This window comes from Lissotriton helveticus, chromosome 7 (assembly GCF_964261635.1).
Source record: "Lissotriton helveticus chromosome 7, aLisHel1.1, whole genome shotgun sequence".
In the NCBI taxonomy this organism is placed as follows: domain Eukaryota; kingdom Metazoa; phylum Chordata; class Amphibia; order Caudata; family Salamandridae; genus Lissotriton; species Lissotriton helveticus.
Window position 1 is genome coordinate 1,702,351,983 of NC_136068.1, and position 20,077 is coordinate 1,702,372,059.

Consider the following 20,077-nt stretch of genomic DNA (forward strand, 5'->3'; position numbering starts at 1 on the left):
ATCTTGGGAGTCTCTATCTCTCTCCATTTTGGGTAAATCCAATTTAATAAAAATGTTGCTTCTCCCAAAATACACCTTTTTGTTCAATACTATTCCCCTGGAGTTTCCAAAAATTTCGTTTAGGAAGGTTCAGGGGCTCAAGGATTGCCCAGAAAAAACTTAAAAAAGAAAAAGGAATATGGAGGGATTGCAAGTCCCGGCCTATACTTGTATATGTGTGCATTCCTGTTAAAAAAATTTTAGACAACTGATGCTGGAAGACTGTATGTTCTCACCTCTTTTTAAAGCTCTTACTCTGGATTTCTCTCAACAAGTCGAGGGCTTTCTTTTAAAATTTTGTAATCTTACATTTTAAAAAAAAGTCAAATTTAATATTTTGATAGCATCAGTAAAACTTTGGTCACAAGTCAGTTGTCTTCTAAAAATTCCATACTACAATGACATTACTCTGATTTGGGACTCCCCTGGGACACCATTATGCTTGACAGATGCCCTGGCGTTACCTCAGAAAAAATGTGGAATAAACACTTGGGGGCAACTCGTAATTGAGGCAGATCTTATTTCTTGGCCACACTTATTAGCTATAACTGGAAACCTGATTTCAAAGTTTAAATACTATCAGTTGATAAGTTGGACAAAAGCATCGGAAAAAGAACTGAAAGGGAACTCGAATCTAGCAATGAAGATTTGCTCCTGTGGCATTAAGGAAAAAGAGTTGTCAGACTGGTACTTGTTACTTGCCCAAAATGGAGGAGGCCTCATTTATGGAGATATGGAAGAAGGACCTGCCAGATGAAAAGCTTGAAACTATTGGGCAAGTATCTATGTCACTTCTTTTGTCTTGTACGAATGCTGCACCATTAAAAAAGAATCACCTTTTCACAGCTCATAAGGCCTATTGAACCCCCCAGAAAATTTTGAAGATGGGAAATGAGGAGATCATGAAATGCCCCAAATGTGGAGAAGATAGAGCCAATGAGGTTCACATGTTCCGGAGCTGCCCGGTAATGTCCGAATATTGGAATAAAGTGGGTAAGACCATATCAGATATTATGGGGCTAGAAATTATATTAACAACTCTATCTGTAATCTTTGGGTTACCTCCTAACAAAGTGGATGAACGAGAACTAACAAAAAGTTAAAAAGCTCTATTTTTTATCTTGATTCTCCTAGCTCGTCGGGAACTCTCTGTTAAATGGATATTACCATGTCCCCCTACGGAGAATGAATGGATTAATTCCATCCAGAGGGTAGCTCGTTTGGATCAAGCAGGCAATGTTACGAAAAAGATTAAATACTGGGAAATTTGGGATAATTGGGTTGAGACAGGGGTGAGACATATATAACATACTCTATGGGTCTTAAATCTCCTTACACACGTTTTCTGTTTCCTAAGTGGATATACATGTTTCTGGGTCCTACGAATAATAATATGCTTTAGACAAAGTCCAGGGGATTGGTCTAATTAGGCCAATCCCTGCAAAGTGGGACCATATTGGCCGTCTGATTTTCAAGACTGAGGTTGAAGCCTATACAAGTAGTCGAAGGTACAGCTCTGGAGATTCATACTATCCTCTCTTCTCTTTGGGGGTGAAACCATACCAGTAATTTAAAATCTATCCTTCAGACACTTGAAGGGGTCATAAAAACCCTCTCTCTTGATTATCTGGAGCATATTATCTTTAAATGAGGACTTTAAGAAAAAAAGGAATACATCTACATTTTAACCGAATTGGAAATGTAATCATGGGATGCTTAATAGTAAATGATGAAGTGATTTTTTTCAACAGTCTATTATGAAAAGCTTCTTGAGTGTGTATATACATACCATGACCTTGTTTGGGTATTCCTTGCTGATGATGATATTGAAGTCATAAACAATAACTTCTACAAGGGATGTGTAAGATACAACTTTGCTTCCTCTGTTATCGTTTTTGACATGAACCGAAAAATCCACCAAATCATCGATCTTCTTGCACAGTCCTGCAAACAGGTAGACACAAGTACCCATAAAGTTGTATCGCACATGATCACAAGTCTCATAGTGTGGGTCACCAGAGGCTGAGCAGGTGCAATAGCTTAAAGGATAGCAGTCTCGGATGCCTTTGACCACATCACATGTTTCAGTTGATTTGCATGTGGTCTCTTTGCATTCCACTTTGTTGGTCTGTCGATTGCATGTACACTGTTGTGTACACTTATCATTGCCCCAGAACTTCTGACCAGGGGCGTAATGGCGCCCTTCAAAGACACAGCCGCAGGTGTTCTTGGCAATGCACTTGCCATCCTTCAGCACAAAGCCTGAATTACACTGGCAGGATTCCACGCAGGCCTCTGTACACGTAGCAGGAAGGGCAGCATCATTGCAGGTTGCAGGGCATCCACTGCCGCACAGTACAAACTGACTGTTCGCGGGGCACTGGAGAGCTGCAGACATTCAGGAAGAAGGAAAGGTGAATGTCAGCTGCTTAACGGTGTCAAGATAGTACTTTTCGAAAAAATTTAAACATATGAATAAGATTTTTGTGAAAGAATGCTAAGATATATCTCTGGAGCAAACATCATTCATATATGCATATTACAGGTAATAAAATCGGAGCAACCATACATGCATACATCCCATTGGCATTATTCAGTACCAGTTTGCCTTCATTACATTACTTTAAACTCCATATTTTACACAAGTCTCCAAATGGAGACACCATCTAAGAAACTATGGTCCTTTTCTAGACATCCATGGACGGGATAATCCAGAAAAACGTGGTGGATAGCTTGTCGAGCGTAATACAAGTGGCATATTCTATAGTACATTTGCAATACAGTACATTTATGATGGACCTTGGACCCACTGCCTCCTAAATTCTGGAAGGTGTTCCAAGATGAACTTTTCCAGCCCTTGCATTCCATCTGCCTCCAGTCCTTTGACACTGCAATCGTTCCCGAGTGCTGGAAGCTGGCAGTGGTGTCACCTCTTTTAAAGAAACCCACATTGGACCCTGCCTGCCTGTCTAATTATAGACCCATCTCTTTGCTGCCGTTCCCTATCAAAATCATGGAGAAGCTAGTGACCCGCGCCCTGTCCGGTTTCCTGGAAGAGAACACCTGGCTTGATGAGGCACAATTTGGCTTCCGTCCAGCGCATGGGACTGAATCTGCGCTGGTGGCCGTGTTGGACAACCTTCGTTCGCGGGTTGACATGGGTCGGGCAGCCTTCTTACTGCTGCTCAACATGTCGGCCGCGTTCGACACGGTCTGCCACTCTACCCTCATCAGGAGACTGGAAGAGTGCGGGGTCACCGGGCTGGCAAGGGATTGGTTGGTCTCTTATTTGAACAACCGACGGCAGGTGGTGGCCCCCATTTAGATCGGAGGTGAGGGATGTGGGGCAGGGGGTACCACAGGGCTCGGCCATCAGCCCCATACTTTTCAACCTTTACCTTCGCCCTCTGGTCCATCTGATAAAATCATTCGGTATCGCAGCATTCAATTATGCTGATGATACCCAATTGGTCTTTTCACTGGAAGGAAACAACTCGGTCCCGTTGGAAACATTCCACCGCTGTATGTCAGCTACAGCTGACTGGCTTCGATCTAACTCCCTTCAGTTCAACAGCAAAAAAACGGAGGTGCTTTACTGTTCTTCTGATAAAATACCGCGTTCACTCCCCGACAACTTTTGGCCTTCGACCTTTCCTGAGACAGTGTCAGCCGCTGAGTCTGCACGTAACTTAGGGGTTACTTTTGGGCCTAACTTGCAGCTGGATATACATGTAAATAAGACCACAGCTACGTGCATGATGCTGTTGCGCATGCCCCGTAAAGTTTTGCCCCTTCTACCTGAACAGTCTAGACCAGAAGTAGTGCGTGGGACCATCTTAAGTCGTTTAGACTATTGCAACGCTCTACTTCTGGAAGCCCCTAAACCGTTGCTATGTAAGCTGCAACGGGTGCAGAATATGGCGGCCAAGCTGGCCCTCTCTCGCCCTAACTTCAGCTCCTCCACCGCTGCTCTCCGGGACTTACATTGGTTGCTGGTCCATTTACGTGTTCAGTACAAAGCTGCCTGCCTGGTGTTCAGGGCTTTGCACGGACAGGGCCCGGTCCCACTGCAGAATATGTTTTCATGGTATTTGTCCACGCAATGTTTGCGCTCCTCTTCTGCGTGGCTGGTGGTGGTACCGAGATTCCAGAGAGTGAGGATGGGTGGACGCTTGTTTAGTGTCGCAGCGGCTAAACTCTGGAATTCTCTGCCACTCCTTTTACGAGGTCAAAGGGACCTTCTACCATTTAAAAAAGCGTTGAAGACCCACTTGTTCCCTAGGGCAGTGTAAGATGTTCTATCTGTTGCTGACAGTGATCTCAAGTGCCAGGATGCCCTTGGGGTGACAGTAAAGCGCTATACAAATACACAATAATAATAATAATAATAATAATAATAATAATAATAATAATAATAATAATAATGGAGTGTCCCTTCCACCAAACTCTAAATAAGTCCTACTGATGCATTAATGGTGATGGTCGTCCTAGTAGCTGCAAAGCGATAGAGCCAGCCTCAGGCAACCATGCAGTCTACAGAAAAATAAAGCAAATACGAACTTCTACCCAGTGAGACCTGGCCTCACACCCCTAATAAGGCATGCTTAGTCTTCATACTACTTCCAGATGAAAATCATTTTGAGGCTTGGTCTACACGGCTGTAAATGAAAGATGCCAAAGAAATTTCTACCAATAGATATTACGAATATCTATCAAACTTTCCACGCTTGGCCTCGATAGGATAGCCCACTACCATTTTCACTCCATTTATCGTTCCACATTTTCTCCAGGGCAGGATCTGCCAATTGGTTATTTAGTAATAAGATCCGTGTGCATTCCAATCCTTAATTGAAAAACGCTGTTAGTTTCTGGAGGCCTTAGGGGCCTATACTAATGGACTCCCTCTCCTATCCTTCTCACCCTGTCATGGTACACACTATCTTACAATATGCTTATGTCTAAACCTCTAGCATTCTAAGGGACTTTAACTACCTACCTGAAATACCGAGGGTTTTAAGGGCCACCTTTCTTCATTACTCGCGTCTCACTTTCACGCCATGAGCAGTCCATTTAATACCATAGTAAAAGGGCACTTTTTAGAACTCCTTTTGGATTGCTGATGGTACATTTCCAACTTGTCAGATACCTCACAGTTACATTGCAATCCTTCAGCTTTTCAGACACTCATGCACATTGCTATTGCTAATATTTCTCTAGCACGCTTAGCTTTGCAACACCATTAACAGTCTTACATGAAAAAATAATTATAAAAAAACAATAAATATCATATGTGCTCCATGTTTTGAAATCTTAATGGCATCAATATTGAAGGTAGTGCACACCTTTGATATACACTACAGTCTGCGTTTTAAATCTAGGGCAATTTGTTCCGTAAGTTGTGTTAAAATATAGGCGTTTAGATTCACTCTCTCTGTGCCATTTACCATTTGAATTGTATTGACATGGTACTTTATTTCAGCCAGACAAAGTTATATGGGTCCAGTTAAGAGAGGATAGTTTGACTTGCTTCCATTTACTCTTAAGTTATAAGGTTTTTGTACACGTGACTCTCACAAACTCCTTATTCAACATGAGAAATTCTACAGTACGGTTCTCTTTGTGCTTTCCGAGGTAAACATCTCTGGTTCTCAAGCTATTGGTTTCCTACAGTCACCGGAATCATTCTCCTTTCCACTAGTGGCCCGTCCATAGAGAAGAGGTGCCCTCCCACCTTTTTGCAAACATGAAGAGTGCCTGTCAGGCTGAGCAAAGGTCAGCCTGACAGTCACTCTTCATGTCCAAGTCAAGCGGCCCTTGTGCCGCACATGCGCCTCATTTATTTATTTTATTTTATGCAATTTGTTGAGCGCACGATTACCCAAGGGTGTCTTGGCGCTTAGATAGACAGAAATTGAAGGGTGGGCCGAGGAGTCAGGGAAATTAATAATTAAACAACCACGTCTTCAATTGCTTCCTGAAGGATAGTAATGTTGGAGCATTTTTTAGATGACTTGGCATGGTGTTCCATAATTTAGCTGTGGCTACAGCAAATGATCTGTCTCCCCAGGTTGCTTTTTTAGTTTTAATAACTTCCAGGAGATTAGCATCAGCAGATCTGATATTGCGTGAAGGTCGGTAGGGATGAAGGGCATCTTTAAGAAAGGCTGGTGATTTTTCATGAATACTCTTAAAGGCAATGCAGAGGGCTTTGAATTTGATACGTTGTCTGATCGGCAACCAGTGAAGATTGCGGATGGTATTGGAAATTGGCTTAAATTTTGGTATACCTGTGATGAGTCCAGCGGCCGCATTTTGGACCAGCTGTAGTTTGTTGACTACTTGTTCTTGGGCGTTAAGCATGAGTGCATTGCAGTAATCAACTCGGGACATTAGTAAGGTAGAAATCAAGGTATTTATCGTATTTAGTGGAAGATAGGGCTGGATTTTTTAAATCATTTTAAGTATGAAAAATGAAGCCGAAACTATAGAGTTGGCTTGTTGATTAAATGAAAGTGTATTATCAAAGATGAAACCAAGATTTCTAACCTTAGCAACAGGATTAGGCGGGGGCCAAGATGTTGCGGCCACCATATAGAAGACCATGCAGGGGTGAGTTTCCCAAACACCATCACCTCGGTTTTGTCCGAGTTGAGTTTCAGACAATTCTAGTGCGTCCAACTACATATGGCACTCATTCCTTTTTGGAAGTTGATGGCAACCTCCATTCCATTGTTGTTGATAGCCAGGACAAGCTGTGTATCGTCTGCGTACGATGTAACTGCTAGACGATGAGCTTTAATGATCCTCGCTAAGTCCGTCACATAAATGTTAAAAAGCGTTGGGCTTAGCGAGGATCCCTGGGGGACTCCACAAGGTAGAATAAAGGAGTCAGAAGAGAATGAGCCCATAGAGACTGATTGCTCTTGGTCTGTCAGGAAGGACGCCAGGAGTGAGAGAGCATCAGATGATATTCCAGCTTTTCCGACACGGTCGATCAGAATAGAATGATCGACCATGTCGAAAGCCACGGACAGGTCGAGTAGTATGAGCACCGCGGCGCCTCCTTTGTCAAGGATCATTCGTATCTCCTCTGAGGCCTTTATTAATGCTGTCTCCGTCCCATGTCCCCTCCTGAAGCCAAATTGGGAGGTATCCAGACAGTTTTTAGAGTCTATATATTCGGATAGTTGAATGTTCATGATTTTCTCAATGATCTTGGATGGATAGGGAATGCATGCTATCGATCTGTAACTGGTTACTTTGGAAGGATCCAGAGTAGTTTTCTTGAGAAGAGCCTTAGTAACTGTTTTTTTCCATATAGTAGGATAGATGCAGGATGAAATCATGGCATTAAAGATGTTTGCAAGGGCAATAGAAATCTTCTCTGTAGCTATTTTAATGACTGAAGGTGGGCAAGGATCATCAGGTGAACCGGAGTTGGTCAACATCATTAGTTTATGGATCATTTCATGCGAAATGTGATTGAATGAGAAATTGGAATGATTGGGGATTAAGGAGGGGTTAAGAGAAGTAGAATTAAACATGATGTGGGAATCAGTTTGGTGTGCGTCAATAATAGATTTGTTAAAATTGGAATAGATATCGCACACTTTTTCTTGGAAGTAGGTGGAAAGTGCATTGCACATAGATTGTGAGGCTTCAGCAGTAGAAGGTTTATCATGGCCAGAGAGGTGAGAAACAACCTGAAAAAGTTGTTTGGTTGAATCTTGAGCTGATTCGATTTGATTATTGAAGAAGATACTTTTCTGACTAATGATTAATAATTTGTATTTTTTTAGTTTCTCTTTATAACAGCTTTTCTCCTGGGGGTCGTAATTAAAACGCCACTTGCGTTCCTGGCGTCTACAGCTTTGCTTTTCTAACCTAAGTGCTTCAGTGAACCAAGGAGCAGAGTTTAAAAGCCTGTTAGAAGAACGTTTTTTTGTGGGAACAGAGGTGTCAATTGCAGTCTTAATACACCTAGTGTAGTGAATAGCTGCGGCTTCTGGATCAGCAGTGTCAATTTCATTCAAGGTGTTTAAGTTGTTGGTAAATTCAGGAACATTAATATTTTTCCAGGATTTAAAGATACCCGGTTTGCAGGGTTTTGTGAGACTCGGCGTCACAGGGAGAATATTAAAACAGACGGCAGAGTGGTCTGTCCATGTGAGAGGTAATATGTGCTCTATGGTTAAGGAGCTGAGATTGGAAAAGACTCCGTCCAATGTGTGTCCCGCTAGGTGTGTAGGCGAGTGGACGAGTTGCGTTAGACCTGCTGCATTAATTTCCGTGAGGAGGGAGTGAGTGTCAGGATCTTCCTTCCTCTCTAAATGGAAATTAAAATCACCCAGAGTTGTAAAATTGTTTTCTCCAGGAATTGGTTCTAAAATATGGCTCAAGGAGGACAAAAAAGTAGAGCGGAGGCCAGGGGGGCGATAAAGCAAAATACCTCGAAAAGAGGTAGAATAAGGAGTGACAAAGGTGAAGTTCAAAGCTTCACATGTATTAATTTTTAGGGGTTCCGTACGTAAGCGAAAAGTGTCACGATAAATAATCGCCACTCCCCCACCTTTTTTATTTAATGACCTATCAAGTCTGATGTTAGAGAATCCTTTCGGGGTAGCTGAAGTAAAGTCAGGGTCCGAAGCTTGATCTCCGCAAGTTTCGGTAAGTAATAAAATGTCCAGCTGCCAACTGTCGATAAAATGTGCAATTTCATACCTGTGTTTAGGGAGTGATCGAGCGTTTAAAAGGGCTAGTTTAATAGTATGAGGGGATTTGTTGTGAGGGGTATTAACAGGTTTTTGTAAATGAGGGTGTTCCATAATATGAAGAGAGCAAAAAGGACAGGTATATGGAACATAGTCTAATGTTTGGAGATCAATCGGAGAACAAGGGGCTTTATTGGTATTAAACGATGTTAAGTATTTAGTATCGTAACAGATCCTTGAGTGTGGAGCGTCAGAAGTATTTAGTCTAGGGGGGGTGGCCCTAGGCTTGGGACAGGCTCGGACGGGCGCAGACGGGCTTGCTGGCACATGACTGGCTGAGCTGAACTTTTGCCAGGCTGAAGATTTTCACAGCCCTATGGGTGCAACCTCCTCAGCTCGGCATAGTGCTTGGTGGTCTCGCATCTCATGACTAGCGGGCACGTCACAGATAGACTTGGACCTGGGCGCTTCAGTTTGAAGTCCTGAAGCGCCCAGTGCTGACTGTCCATAAGTGATGACTCATCATAGAGTGTGGCGGGGGGGGGGGGGTAAACTGTCTCACTGACCCAATCTCACTACCTTGACAAACCCATAACAAGGTCAGCCAGTGACAGGAGCTGGCAGTCCCACTCCTCCAGGAACCACTGAGGCTTCCCTCCTGCCCCCAAAATCACTGCTCTTTCCCGGTGTTTTAATTTTTGGAGCAGGCCTGCATGTGTATATGTATGAATGTATGTGCATTGGTGTGTGAGTGCAGTGAATGGGTGTGAACATGTGTTTTTGCCTGTGAATGGTGGTTGTATGTATGTGCTCATGTAGATGGGCGTGTGTGAGTATGTGTCCGCCTGCCCCCCTGCATGCAATACCGTTCACCACTTCTCCTTTCAGCATTGGGAAAAATATTGCCAAATCCACTCTTCAGTTCCACTTTACATCTTATTATAGCATGTGGATTTAGAGACCATACCATTGATGAAGAACTCTTTTTAGTAGAAAGTATTTTTTTCTTGCTTTGTGGGTAGAAATACTGTTCACTAGTGATTGAGCTGACACAATTTGCATAGCTGTTCATTCTGGCTCTTCCCTTACTTTGTTAGCAGTTAAGGGGGGTCTTCTCAAAGGTAAGTGAGTATGTTAAATCGTTAACTTTATTCTTATTGTCTGCTTTATTTGAACGAAGCACTACATTTTATATGCACATACATTTAGGCATCCAGAAAAACACTATAACCTATTTATTGCTTTACCTGATGGCTTTTTTTCTCGAAACAAAAGTCCTGAAAATGCCTATGTAGTTACTGCTGAAAAGCAGCCTGGTCATTACAGTCAAAACAGGGAAATAGAGGTCTCTACTCACGGCATCCTGCTATGGTTCGCCACTCGTAGATCTTCACTTTTTTCCTCAGGCAAGTATCTGCATATGTTTTCAGAGCGTCGCATAACATTTGCTTGAATCCGTCGTTCATGCACATATCATAGACACAGTTGTCCATGTAGATTTTGGGGTCAAATGGTTCACGGCACTCTCTGAAGGGTCCAGTCACCGAAGTGATAAGTCCACAGACAGCCTGGTCTTCAAACTTTCTCACCAGGTCTGCGCTGCAGGTCTTGCAGACACCATTGCAATCGTGCCAACATAAACGGCCGCCATCTTCTACCTGCCAGCTTGCCCCAAATTCAACTGGAGTCAGAACCAACCCCCCTGAGGGCTTCATGAAGTCATCACTGGGGTTGCCATTGTAGTTGCCACACAATCCACAAATATTTTCAAAGAAGCTGCTTGAGATTTCGATTTTTAGAAAGGAGTTCCAGTCATAGTACACTTTGAGAGTGAAATCGGTTTGAATGAGGATGAGTCCTCCAGACTGATAGAGCCGTAGTTTTCCATCATTCAGGATAACAGGAAGACTTAACTTGTTATAGTTCACCTACGAAAGCAAGCCCTGGTTATTAGCATAATATGAATGATCAAAATGTCCTTCATGTAAATGCTAAATATTCTATGACAATTCAATATTATCATTTTCAAGTGCCATTTTCTGTTCTGTGAATTTAACATTACCATAACCACAGTATCATCATTAGCCCCCTTCATCGGTACCTCAGTTTTAAACATTAGCCCTACACTTGCTCGTCATCATCTGACTTGTCCAGTCAGAATTCTGCAATCTAGTCTCGGTGACATGTTTTTCATGAATGGAAACACGCATAAGTTCCTATTAATCAATTTTTAATATTTTATTTAGTTCTTGTTTTATTATACTTTTCACATAATTTTTATTCACAGTAGAATTTTTTTAGCATACAATGTTCACAGTATCATTGATATTGGATGCGTGCTGCTGTGTTATTCACTGTGCTAGCAATGATCACCAATTGCCTTTAGAAAGTGTATGGAAAATAGTAGGTATCTTCATTTTATTTTATTCATATATTTTGGGCCTCATTTCGATGTCGGGCAGAAAGCCCTTCAGACCGACTCAGTCAGTTTACAGTCCGACCACCCAATTACGTTGTTCGCAGTGGGAACGTGAACCATCGGGTCATTTCGACTCAGTTCAGAGTGACTTCCGGTGTATTACTGTTGGTCGGAACTGCACCGTAACACCCTATGTGCGCTATTCTGCAGTCGAGATTACAATGTCGGTTTCCAACAGCCTTTCTGCATCAGCCTGTCTGACACAGAAAGGCTGTTGGAAAGTGACTTTGGGGGCCCCTGGCAGGGCCCCCTAGCCCCATGGCCCATGGTTGGTGGCCAAGGGGGCACCCATGGAACACCCCTGTAAAACCCTGCACTGTGTGGCATGCACCATAGGGTGACTGCGACAGGGTGCAGGGTTTTACAAACTCACCCCATTTCCCCATAGGAGTCTGTGCTATAGCTGATTCTCGGGCGTAACACAAGCTCCCATAGGAAACAATGGCAATCCGACCGAACAGTATTCTGTCTCATTGTAATCTGGTGGTCAGAACCGCCGACCGCAAGTCGATCAGTCCTGTGTCCGAGATGGTGCGGGGTGGTAGCTTTCCATCGTAATGAGCTCCTTTATGTATGATTTTCGCGCAAACACTAGCGTTTCAGTTTTTGCACAATATTCCGAATGTGAAATTTTTAAAAAAATCATGCGCAAAAAGCTTGGACAAAATGTGTAGGGGTTACCCTAAACATTTGCAAGGCAAACATGTATTAAGCACAGCTGCCTGGAGCTCAATCCTTTTGTTAAGATCCACTCATGTTTGGCTTTACACAATTTAAACTATTTGTCTACCTTTAAAGGTGTGGATAGATTACACAACTGGTGCTGAAATCTAAAAGACAGTATCTGTTGTGACAGTTATGCTGATTGCTTGTGTAGAGAATTTGCCTCTTCTGGATGACCACCTAGGATTTTGTGGGCCTCACTTACGAGGCCCCTTGCTCCAATGGAGTGTCACTTTTATTTACACACCGGCAGCTAAGTGAGCCAGTCCCTATTTACAAGCCATGCAAAGTCACTTGCTTGCCTTTTCATCGCCTTGTAAATTTGGTTCCCTCTCACACATAACTCAGCATGAATGGGGCATTCCATAGGTGTCGCTGTGGATGTTCCCATGCAACGTTAATGGAACCTGACACATTCCTCTGGTTTAAGTCTCGACTTTGGTCTCAGTTCGTATTCCACTTCTTTAGTAAATGGCCTGGTCTCCCCCTGGAGACCACTGTGTATTTGTGCTTACTTACCTGTTTGACATTTGAAATATTGTGTGTATTATGTTGATATCTCTGGGTAGGAGATGTACCAATGGGTTAGTGAGTGTGTATAATAAGTATAGCTATTTTTTTTTATAACTACACTGTGTGGTTCTTTTTCATTTAACCTACAGTATATGATTAGTTCTGGTAAAACAAGCTGCTTAACACACACCTTCTGCAGTAAGCCTGAAGGCTGCTCTTCATAGCTACCACTTAGAGAGCTTTCTAAGGTTGTCTAAGACCTCTATAATTCCCATAAGGGGTGTCTGGATTAGTGCAAAGTGCTTCACTTAAATAAGTGTGCACCATATACTAAGCCATCCTCCTACAGTAAGCCCTCCATCGATCATCTTTGGGGTGGATGAGGGACTTACAGGAAATTCCAGAGACCTCCTGTTCTATTCTATCCTACTGGCAAAAAGGGAAACTTGTTGTAAGTGGGTGTGTGGTACCCCACACCTCCACTATCCTTTAGTGGACTTGCTCCTCCACAGTGCAGCACCGTCTGGTAACTACTTCTGCACCTCATCCCTTGTGGTCCAGTGGTAGAGCATCACTGCTCTGCTGCTTGACTGTCCTCCTGTCTCTCTTTCTTCTGTTTCAGTCCCTCTCTGTGTTTCTCTTTTGCTTTTCTGCCTCTTCCTTTGCTTTTTATTCTTTTTTATTCCTTTTAACTGGCCTCTCCCTCATTGCCACAGCAATCCATCGCAGCCCCCCTCTCAATCCCCCTGCTTCCAGGCCCCCACAGCACTACTTACAGGCGGCTTCTGCATGGTCAAAGTGCAGTCCACTATCCCTTAGTAGACTTGCTCCTTCCACAGCGCAGCGCCGTCTGGTAGCTGCTGCTGCTGTCCCAATCAGCTTCTACTGAGTTCAAGGCCCTTCTCCACCTGCAGGCTCCTGCCTGAACCTCATCCATGGTGGTCCAGGGTAGAGCATCATTGCTCCGCTGCTTGACTGCCCTCCTGTCCCTCTTTCTGCTGTTTCTGTCACTCTTTCTGCTTTTTATTTTGCTTTTCTACCTCTGCCTTTGCTGTTTATTCTTTTTTTCCCTTCTTCCCTGTCCTCTCCCTCATTGCTGCTGCAATCCCCCGCAGACCCACCCCCTGCAGTGTCCCTTCCCGCTCCGGCGATTCCCACCTCCCAGCATTCCAGCCCCCTGCAGCATTACTTACTAGCGGCTTCTGCGTGGTGAAAGTGCAGTCCACTATCCCTTAGTGGACTTGCTCCTTCTGCAGTGCCATCTGGTAGCTGCTGCTGCTGTCCCCATCTGATGCTGCTGCTGCTACTGACCCGGAGGTAAGGAGTTTGAGGACCTCTATTACTGGCAGGCTCCTGCCTGTGCCTCATCTCTGGTGGTTCAGTGGTAGAGCGTCACAGCTCTTCTGCTTGACTGCCCTCCTGTCCCTCTTTCTGCTGTATCTGTCCCTCTTTCTACTTTTCTCTTTTCTTTTCGGCCTCTGCCTTTGGCTTTGCTTTTTATTCAGGTTTCTTCAGTTTTTCCTGATCTCTCCCTTGTTGCTACTGCAATCCACGCGGCCTGCCCCCTCCAGTGTCCCTTGCCACTCCCATGTTTCCCACCTCCTAGCTGTCCAGCCCCCCGCACCACTACTTGATGGCAGTCGCCGTGCGGTGAAAGCGTAGCACACTATCTCTTAGTGGACTTGCTCATTCTACAGCGCAGTGCCATCTGGTAGATGCTGCTGCTGTCCCCATCTGCTGCTGCTGGTACTACCGACCAGAATGTCTGGAATTTGAGGTACTCCTTCACCCACATGCGTCTCATCCTTGATGGTCCAGTAGTAGAGCGTCAATTCTCTGCTGCTTGACTGCCCTCCTGTCCCGCTTTCTGCAGTATCTGTCCCTCTTTCTGATTTTCTTTTCTGTGTTTCTGCCTCTGGCTTTGCTTTTTCTTCATGGTCTTCCTTTTTTCCTGTCTTCTCCCCCTTTTCGATAGCCCGCGGCTCCATCCTCCCTCCAGTGTCTCTTCCCGCTCCAGCTCTCCAGCACCACCGCAGCACTACTTAATGGTGGTTCCTGCGTGCTTGCACTGCTGATGCACCAAAGGCAAACCAAAGGCAAGACATCTGCACCCATCAACACCGGGACCCTGCTTCTCAGACACGCCACTGCTACGATGCCAGCACCCTCCTTGCCCTCAACCCTGGGTGCCACGCAGCCTGCCATCTAGCATCACCAATGAAGACCCTTGAACCCTTCACCTGCTAGAACTGAAACTGCACCTTCAGCCACGCCAACACACCATCTCCTCTCGCTGCTCAGCCAACCATCAGTCCACCCCTCTGGCTCAACTGCATCCTCCTCAAAGTGTGATCCCTCCTCAAACATGCCACAGCAATCTGGAACCTCCTCAATGCCACCTCTCCTGACATCGCTTTCTTCACGGAAACCTGGAACAGCTCCTGCTCCGGACTGGACATTACCATCGCCATCCTTGACAGCCTAAAAATCACCCACAAGGACTGCTCCGACCACACAGGAGGAGGCATTGCCATCATCCACACAAGCACACTCTGACTGACCACGCACTCTAACCACCCAACGACAACCTCTACTTCCAGATCTAGACCAACCCCAACACCACACTCCACAGCACCCTCATCTACAGGCCCCCTTGCCTGAGTCCCCCTTCACTGATGCCATTGTAGACCTTATTGCACCACAGGGTCTCATCCATAGACTACATCCTACTCAGAGACCTCAACTTTCACCTGGAAAACCCCAGTGACCAGAACACCGCCTGCCTCATGGAGAACCCTGCCAACATCAGACTCAAGCAGCTAGTCAGCACACTGACCCACACAGCCATACACATGCTCGACCCCATCTTCTCCGCCAGCTGGAACATCAGCTACAACCACACCTCTGAACTCTCCTGGACTGACCATCACTGCATGCATCTCACCTTCGCCTTCCCCCGTACACCACCGTTATCATCGACCCCCGTCACAGCTGGATCAAGGACACCAACTCCCACAGCACAAACACTCCACCAACGCCTACGGATGCCTACACCGCAGCGGCAGCACGTAACCTTCACCAATGGATCTCCAATTGCATTGGCACCCCTCAAGAAAAGACCAGGCAAACAACACTTGAAGAAGGCCAGTTGGTTCACTCCTGTCCTCCATGAGTCCAGACACACCAGCAGACATCTCGAGAAGAGATGGAGGAACAACAAAGCCTCAGAAACGCATGCAACCTTCAAAACCGCTGTCAACACACACCACCTCTTCCTGAAAACCACTAAGAAAACATCCCTCCAAGACATAATCAACGCCAACGTATACAACAGCAAAGAAATCTTCTCCATTGTCAAGGAGTTCACCAGGCCCAACAGCGAGACCACAGACGTTCGGCCCTCCCAAGACTTCCAGAACAAACTTGGCATCTTCCACCACAAGATCAGGAAGATCTATTACAGCTTCGACATACCACCACACCCGCCACCATCACACACAACCAAGCCGCACCCCAACAGACCGTTCCCAAATGGACCATGACACGCTCAAGACCATGAAGAGCATCCCCTCAGGAGCCCTGAGAGATTCCAGCCTGTACCACATCTTCCAAAGAGCAGCCGTCGCCGTTGCCCCCGAGATTTGCCGCACCATTAAGTGCTCCATCGAAACCACCACCTTCCCTGACGACTGGAACCACACTGAGATCCACCCCCTGCTGAAGAAGCCACCCTCAGACCCAAAAGACCTCAAGAACTTCAGACCAATCTCTCTCCTCACCTTCCCAGCCAAAGTCATGGAGAAGACCATCAACGCTCAACTCTCTGAGTTCATTAAAGTTAACTACGTCTTGGACACCTCCCAATCTGGCTTCCAAAGCAACCACAGACAGAGACTGCACTGCTCACTGCCACGGATGGCATCCACCCCCTCATCAACGGTGGCAAAACTGCAGCTCTTATTCTGCTAGACCTCTCAGCTGCCTTTGACACTGTCTCCCACTGCACCCTAATCACAAAACTCCATGATGCCGGTATCCGTGACAAGTCTTTGGACTGAATCCACTCCTTCCTCACCTACCGAACCCAGCAGGTCAGACTACCACAGTTCCTATCAGAACCAACAGAGATCAGCTGTGGAGTATCCCATGGTTCCTCCCTGAGCCCCTCCCTCACAACCATTGTCCGAAGCCACAGACTTAACATCGTCTCCTACGCCGATGACACCCAGTTGATCCTCTCCCTCACCAATGAACCCACAACCTACCAGAACCAACTTCCACAGTGGAATGAAGGTTGTTGCTACCTGGATGAAATACAGTTGCCTCAACTCAGACAAGACCTAAGTACTGATCCCGAGACCCACCCCTTAACCCTGGGACAACTCTTAGTGGCCAGCCATTCTGGGATCGCCCCACCCCGACGGAACACAAATGCAACCTTTGAAACATACTGGACTCATCACTTACTATTAACCACCAAATCAATGCAATTTCCTCAGCCTGCTTCCACATGCTCCGCCTGCTTCAAAAGACTTTCATATGGATCTCCACAGAATCCAGAAAGACGGTCACCCAAGCATTCATCACCAGCAGACTCAACTACGGCAACACACTCTACGCCGGCATCACCCAGAAACAGCAAAAAAAGCTACAGCACATCCAAAACGCTGCAGCCTGGCTGGTCCTTGACATCCCCAACCGTAGCCACATCATGCAACAAGTCCAACAACTCCTTGTGGCTGCAGCTTTCAAGCTCCTCACTCACGCCTACAAAGCTTTACATGATGAAAGACCAGCATATCTGGACCACTGGCTCACATTCCACATACCCGTGAGACAACTCTGATCCTCTCAACGCGCCCTCGCCTCCATCCCCAGCACCACAAGACCAGAACTGGAGGAAGGTTGTTCTCTTACCTCGCCGCCAAGACCTGGAATGCACCTGCCCCTCCAGCTCAGGCAATCTGGATCGCTGACCCAATTCAGGAAGGACCTCAAGACCTGGCTCGTCTAATGATCCTGCACCATGGCCAGGTAAGCGGCATTCCCTTGAGCACTTTTTAAGAAATATCATTTGTCCACATTGACCACCTAACTCATTCCAACATGGATCCTTATGAGGTTTTCTCGCATTTTGTAATTTCAGATAATAATTTTTAGGTCACTGATCATGGTGTACCTGCACCTTTTATGCCTGCACAAAGTAAGTTTGTTTAGGATAGCACGCGCTATTCCATGAGTACTTTTTTGTTATTATTGCCTACTATGGTCCTCCTCACTTATTTATTTAATCAATTAGATAGAGGACCGACACAACCCATGATAACATGTACTTTATAATGCTGAACCATGGGACATAGGGATATTAATTTTACGTGTTTGCCGAAAAACAATGTAAGTGGCTGTGGAATTTGTCCTTTGAGAGATGTGCCTTTCAGATATGTGTACTGGTGCTTACACATGTTCTTTTCTTTTAAAGCTCATTACATGTCCTCACCTTTCGCTTCTATGATGCTGGATCCTATGGGCCCTATTATTTTGAAAACGATCGCTTGAATTTTCTAGCCGGTCTTAAATGGTAACATTTTTTGTCATTTCAGCAAATTACTATTAATTTTCATATTTCGATGACCAGATTAATGATACCTTATTAATTAATCATAGATGTCTCCTCCCTGTCCTGATAAAGACCCCACTGTAAGTATTAATCAGCCTACACACAGCAAGGGGATCGAAACGTAGAAGGTCTCTTTTTAATGGACAAGTACAGACAACAGAAATGAACTGTCTATGTTACGATGATATTATGTGGATATGTAAATTTGCCTTCATGTGGCTGGATAGGTTTCTATCAGTCCTTTGCTGTAATCATTGCACATCGCCTTTCTTTCCTACAACCCTCACAAGTGCACACCTCTTTCTGAGCACCTTCTCCTCCCTTCCTTTTGAAGCACCTGTGCTTGTTAAAGAAAATGTCCAGACAATCTATGCTGGCCACTGTATAAGCCAGCATATTTTGAATACGACAAATTGTAACAATTGATTTCTTGGGGATGCTGTATTTCTCACATTGAATCATTTGCCACTGCGACCATTGTTTATTGTACCACAACAACTCCATGGGGTCACAGTCAACAAGAGAGTCACTTTCAAGCTCCTCACTCACACCTTACATGATGAAGGTCCAGCATATCCGAACCAATGGCTCACATTCCATATACTTGCCATACAACTCTGATCCTCCCAACTCGCCCTCACCTCCATCCCCAGGATCCACAAGACCAGAACTGAAGGAAGGTCATTCTCTTACCTAGCCACCAAGACCTGGAACCCCCCTACCCCTCCACCTCAGACATTCCGCATCGGTGACCCAATTCAGGAAGGACAACAAGACCTGGCTCTTCGAATGATCCTCCACCCAGTCCAACCAGCAGCCCCTGTCCTCCAGCACCTTGATATTCTCACGGGTGAGTAGCCATGCTTTTACAAGCCCCTAATTGAGTGTTTGATTGACCGGAACACTCTGAGTGGCAAGATTCCTTATTTTACATGTCCAAAATAGATTTCATGGGGAAAATATCTAAGAAGAAAAGGTTATGGGGATTACTTTTGAATTGAGCCGGGGTGTAACTGGGGGAGGGGAAATGTTAAGAGCATGTTTCTTGCCCAAAGATTACGGCCATATAGCTCTTCTGGCTACATTTACCGCCCCCTTCATGTAGCTGCCAGTATTTGAACAAGTTGACAGAGACGTACCCTTTTTGGCAAAGTCTATACTTGCACCCAACCATGGGCAAGATTCGAATTAAGGGTCGAGGTAGTAGATATTGAAGACTGAGGTGAATAGGGACTAAAAAAAGAAGCATCAATGATTAATGATACTTAATGCTTGTGGTAGACTAGGACTTAGATGCAATTTGATGCTGACTGCGATGGAGTGTGAGTTACCTACATCAAAATGTTCATCCTGGTTAAAGATTTTACTTCGAATTTTTGTTCTTTAAGTCCTAATCCACCACAGGAGTACTATTCAAAAGGCCCCCATGACCTCAGGGATCACTTAGAGACTCACTGGGTCTGAAGCAGAGGCTAATGGCAGTTACCACTGATCAGCTGGGCAGTAGCAAGAAAAGCCTCCTGTAGCTTGTTGCACCATTTAGCCTTATGGCACTTGGAGTTCACTTCTTTGCTGTGGATACATGTGAGATCCGGGCAAGTTCTTCAGAGTTCTTCTCAGGTCGCAGACAGCAGGTACACTTCTTTTTTGATCTTCCTCAGATCTAGGAGTGTTCTGAAACATGTGTCACATTTATGCCTGCATGGGAATGTCTCCTTGGGGGGTAAACCTAACCCTTTGGGCATTTTTAAGTTGGTGAAAGTCTTTAGCTACACTAAATTTGTGCTCTGAGTGTTGGATATGTGTGTGTTGGGAGAGTACTATGGTAATCCAAATGTCCTCTTACATCTAATGCTTAAATCCTGCTTGGGGCAGCCACTGTACTCAAAATAAACCCAGAACCAGAAGTCTGATAGAACAAAAGTCTGTTTTTCCAGCAACCTAACAGTGGATACACTATATCTATATTGGTTTGGCATCCTGTTTCCCTTCCTT

General features: G+C 45.0%; 1 pseudogene; it reads right to left on the reverse strand.

Moving 5' to 3' along the window:
• The window catches only part of LOC144769647 (IgGFc-binding protein-like), a 1,000,379-nt pseudogene that overhangs the window by 916,004 nt on the left and 64,298 nt on the right, over positions 1-20,077 (reverse strand).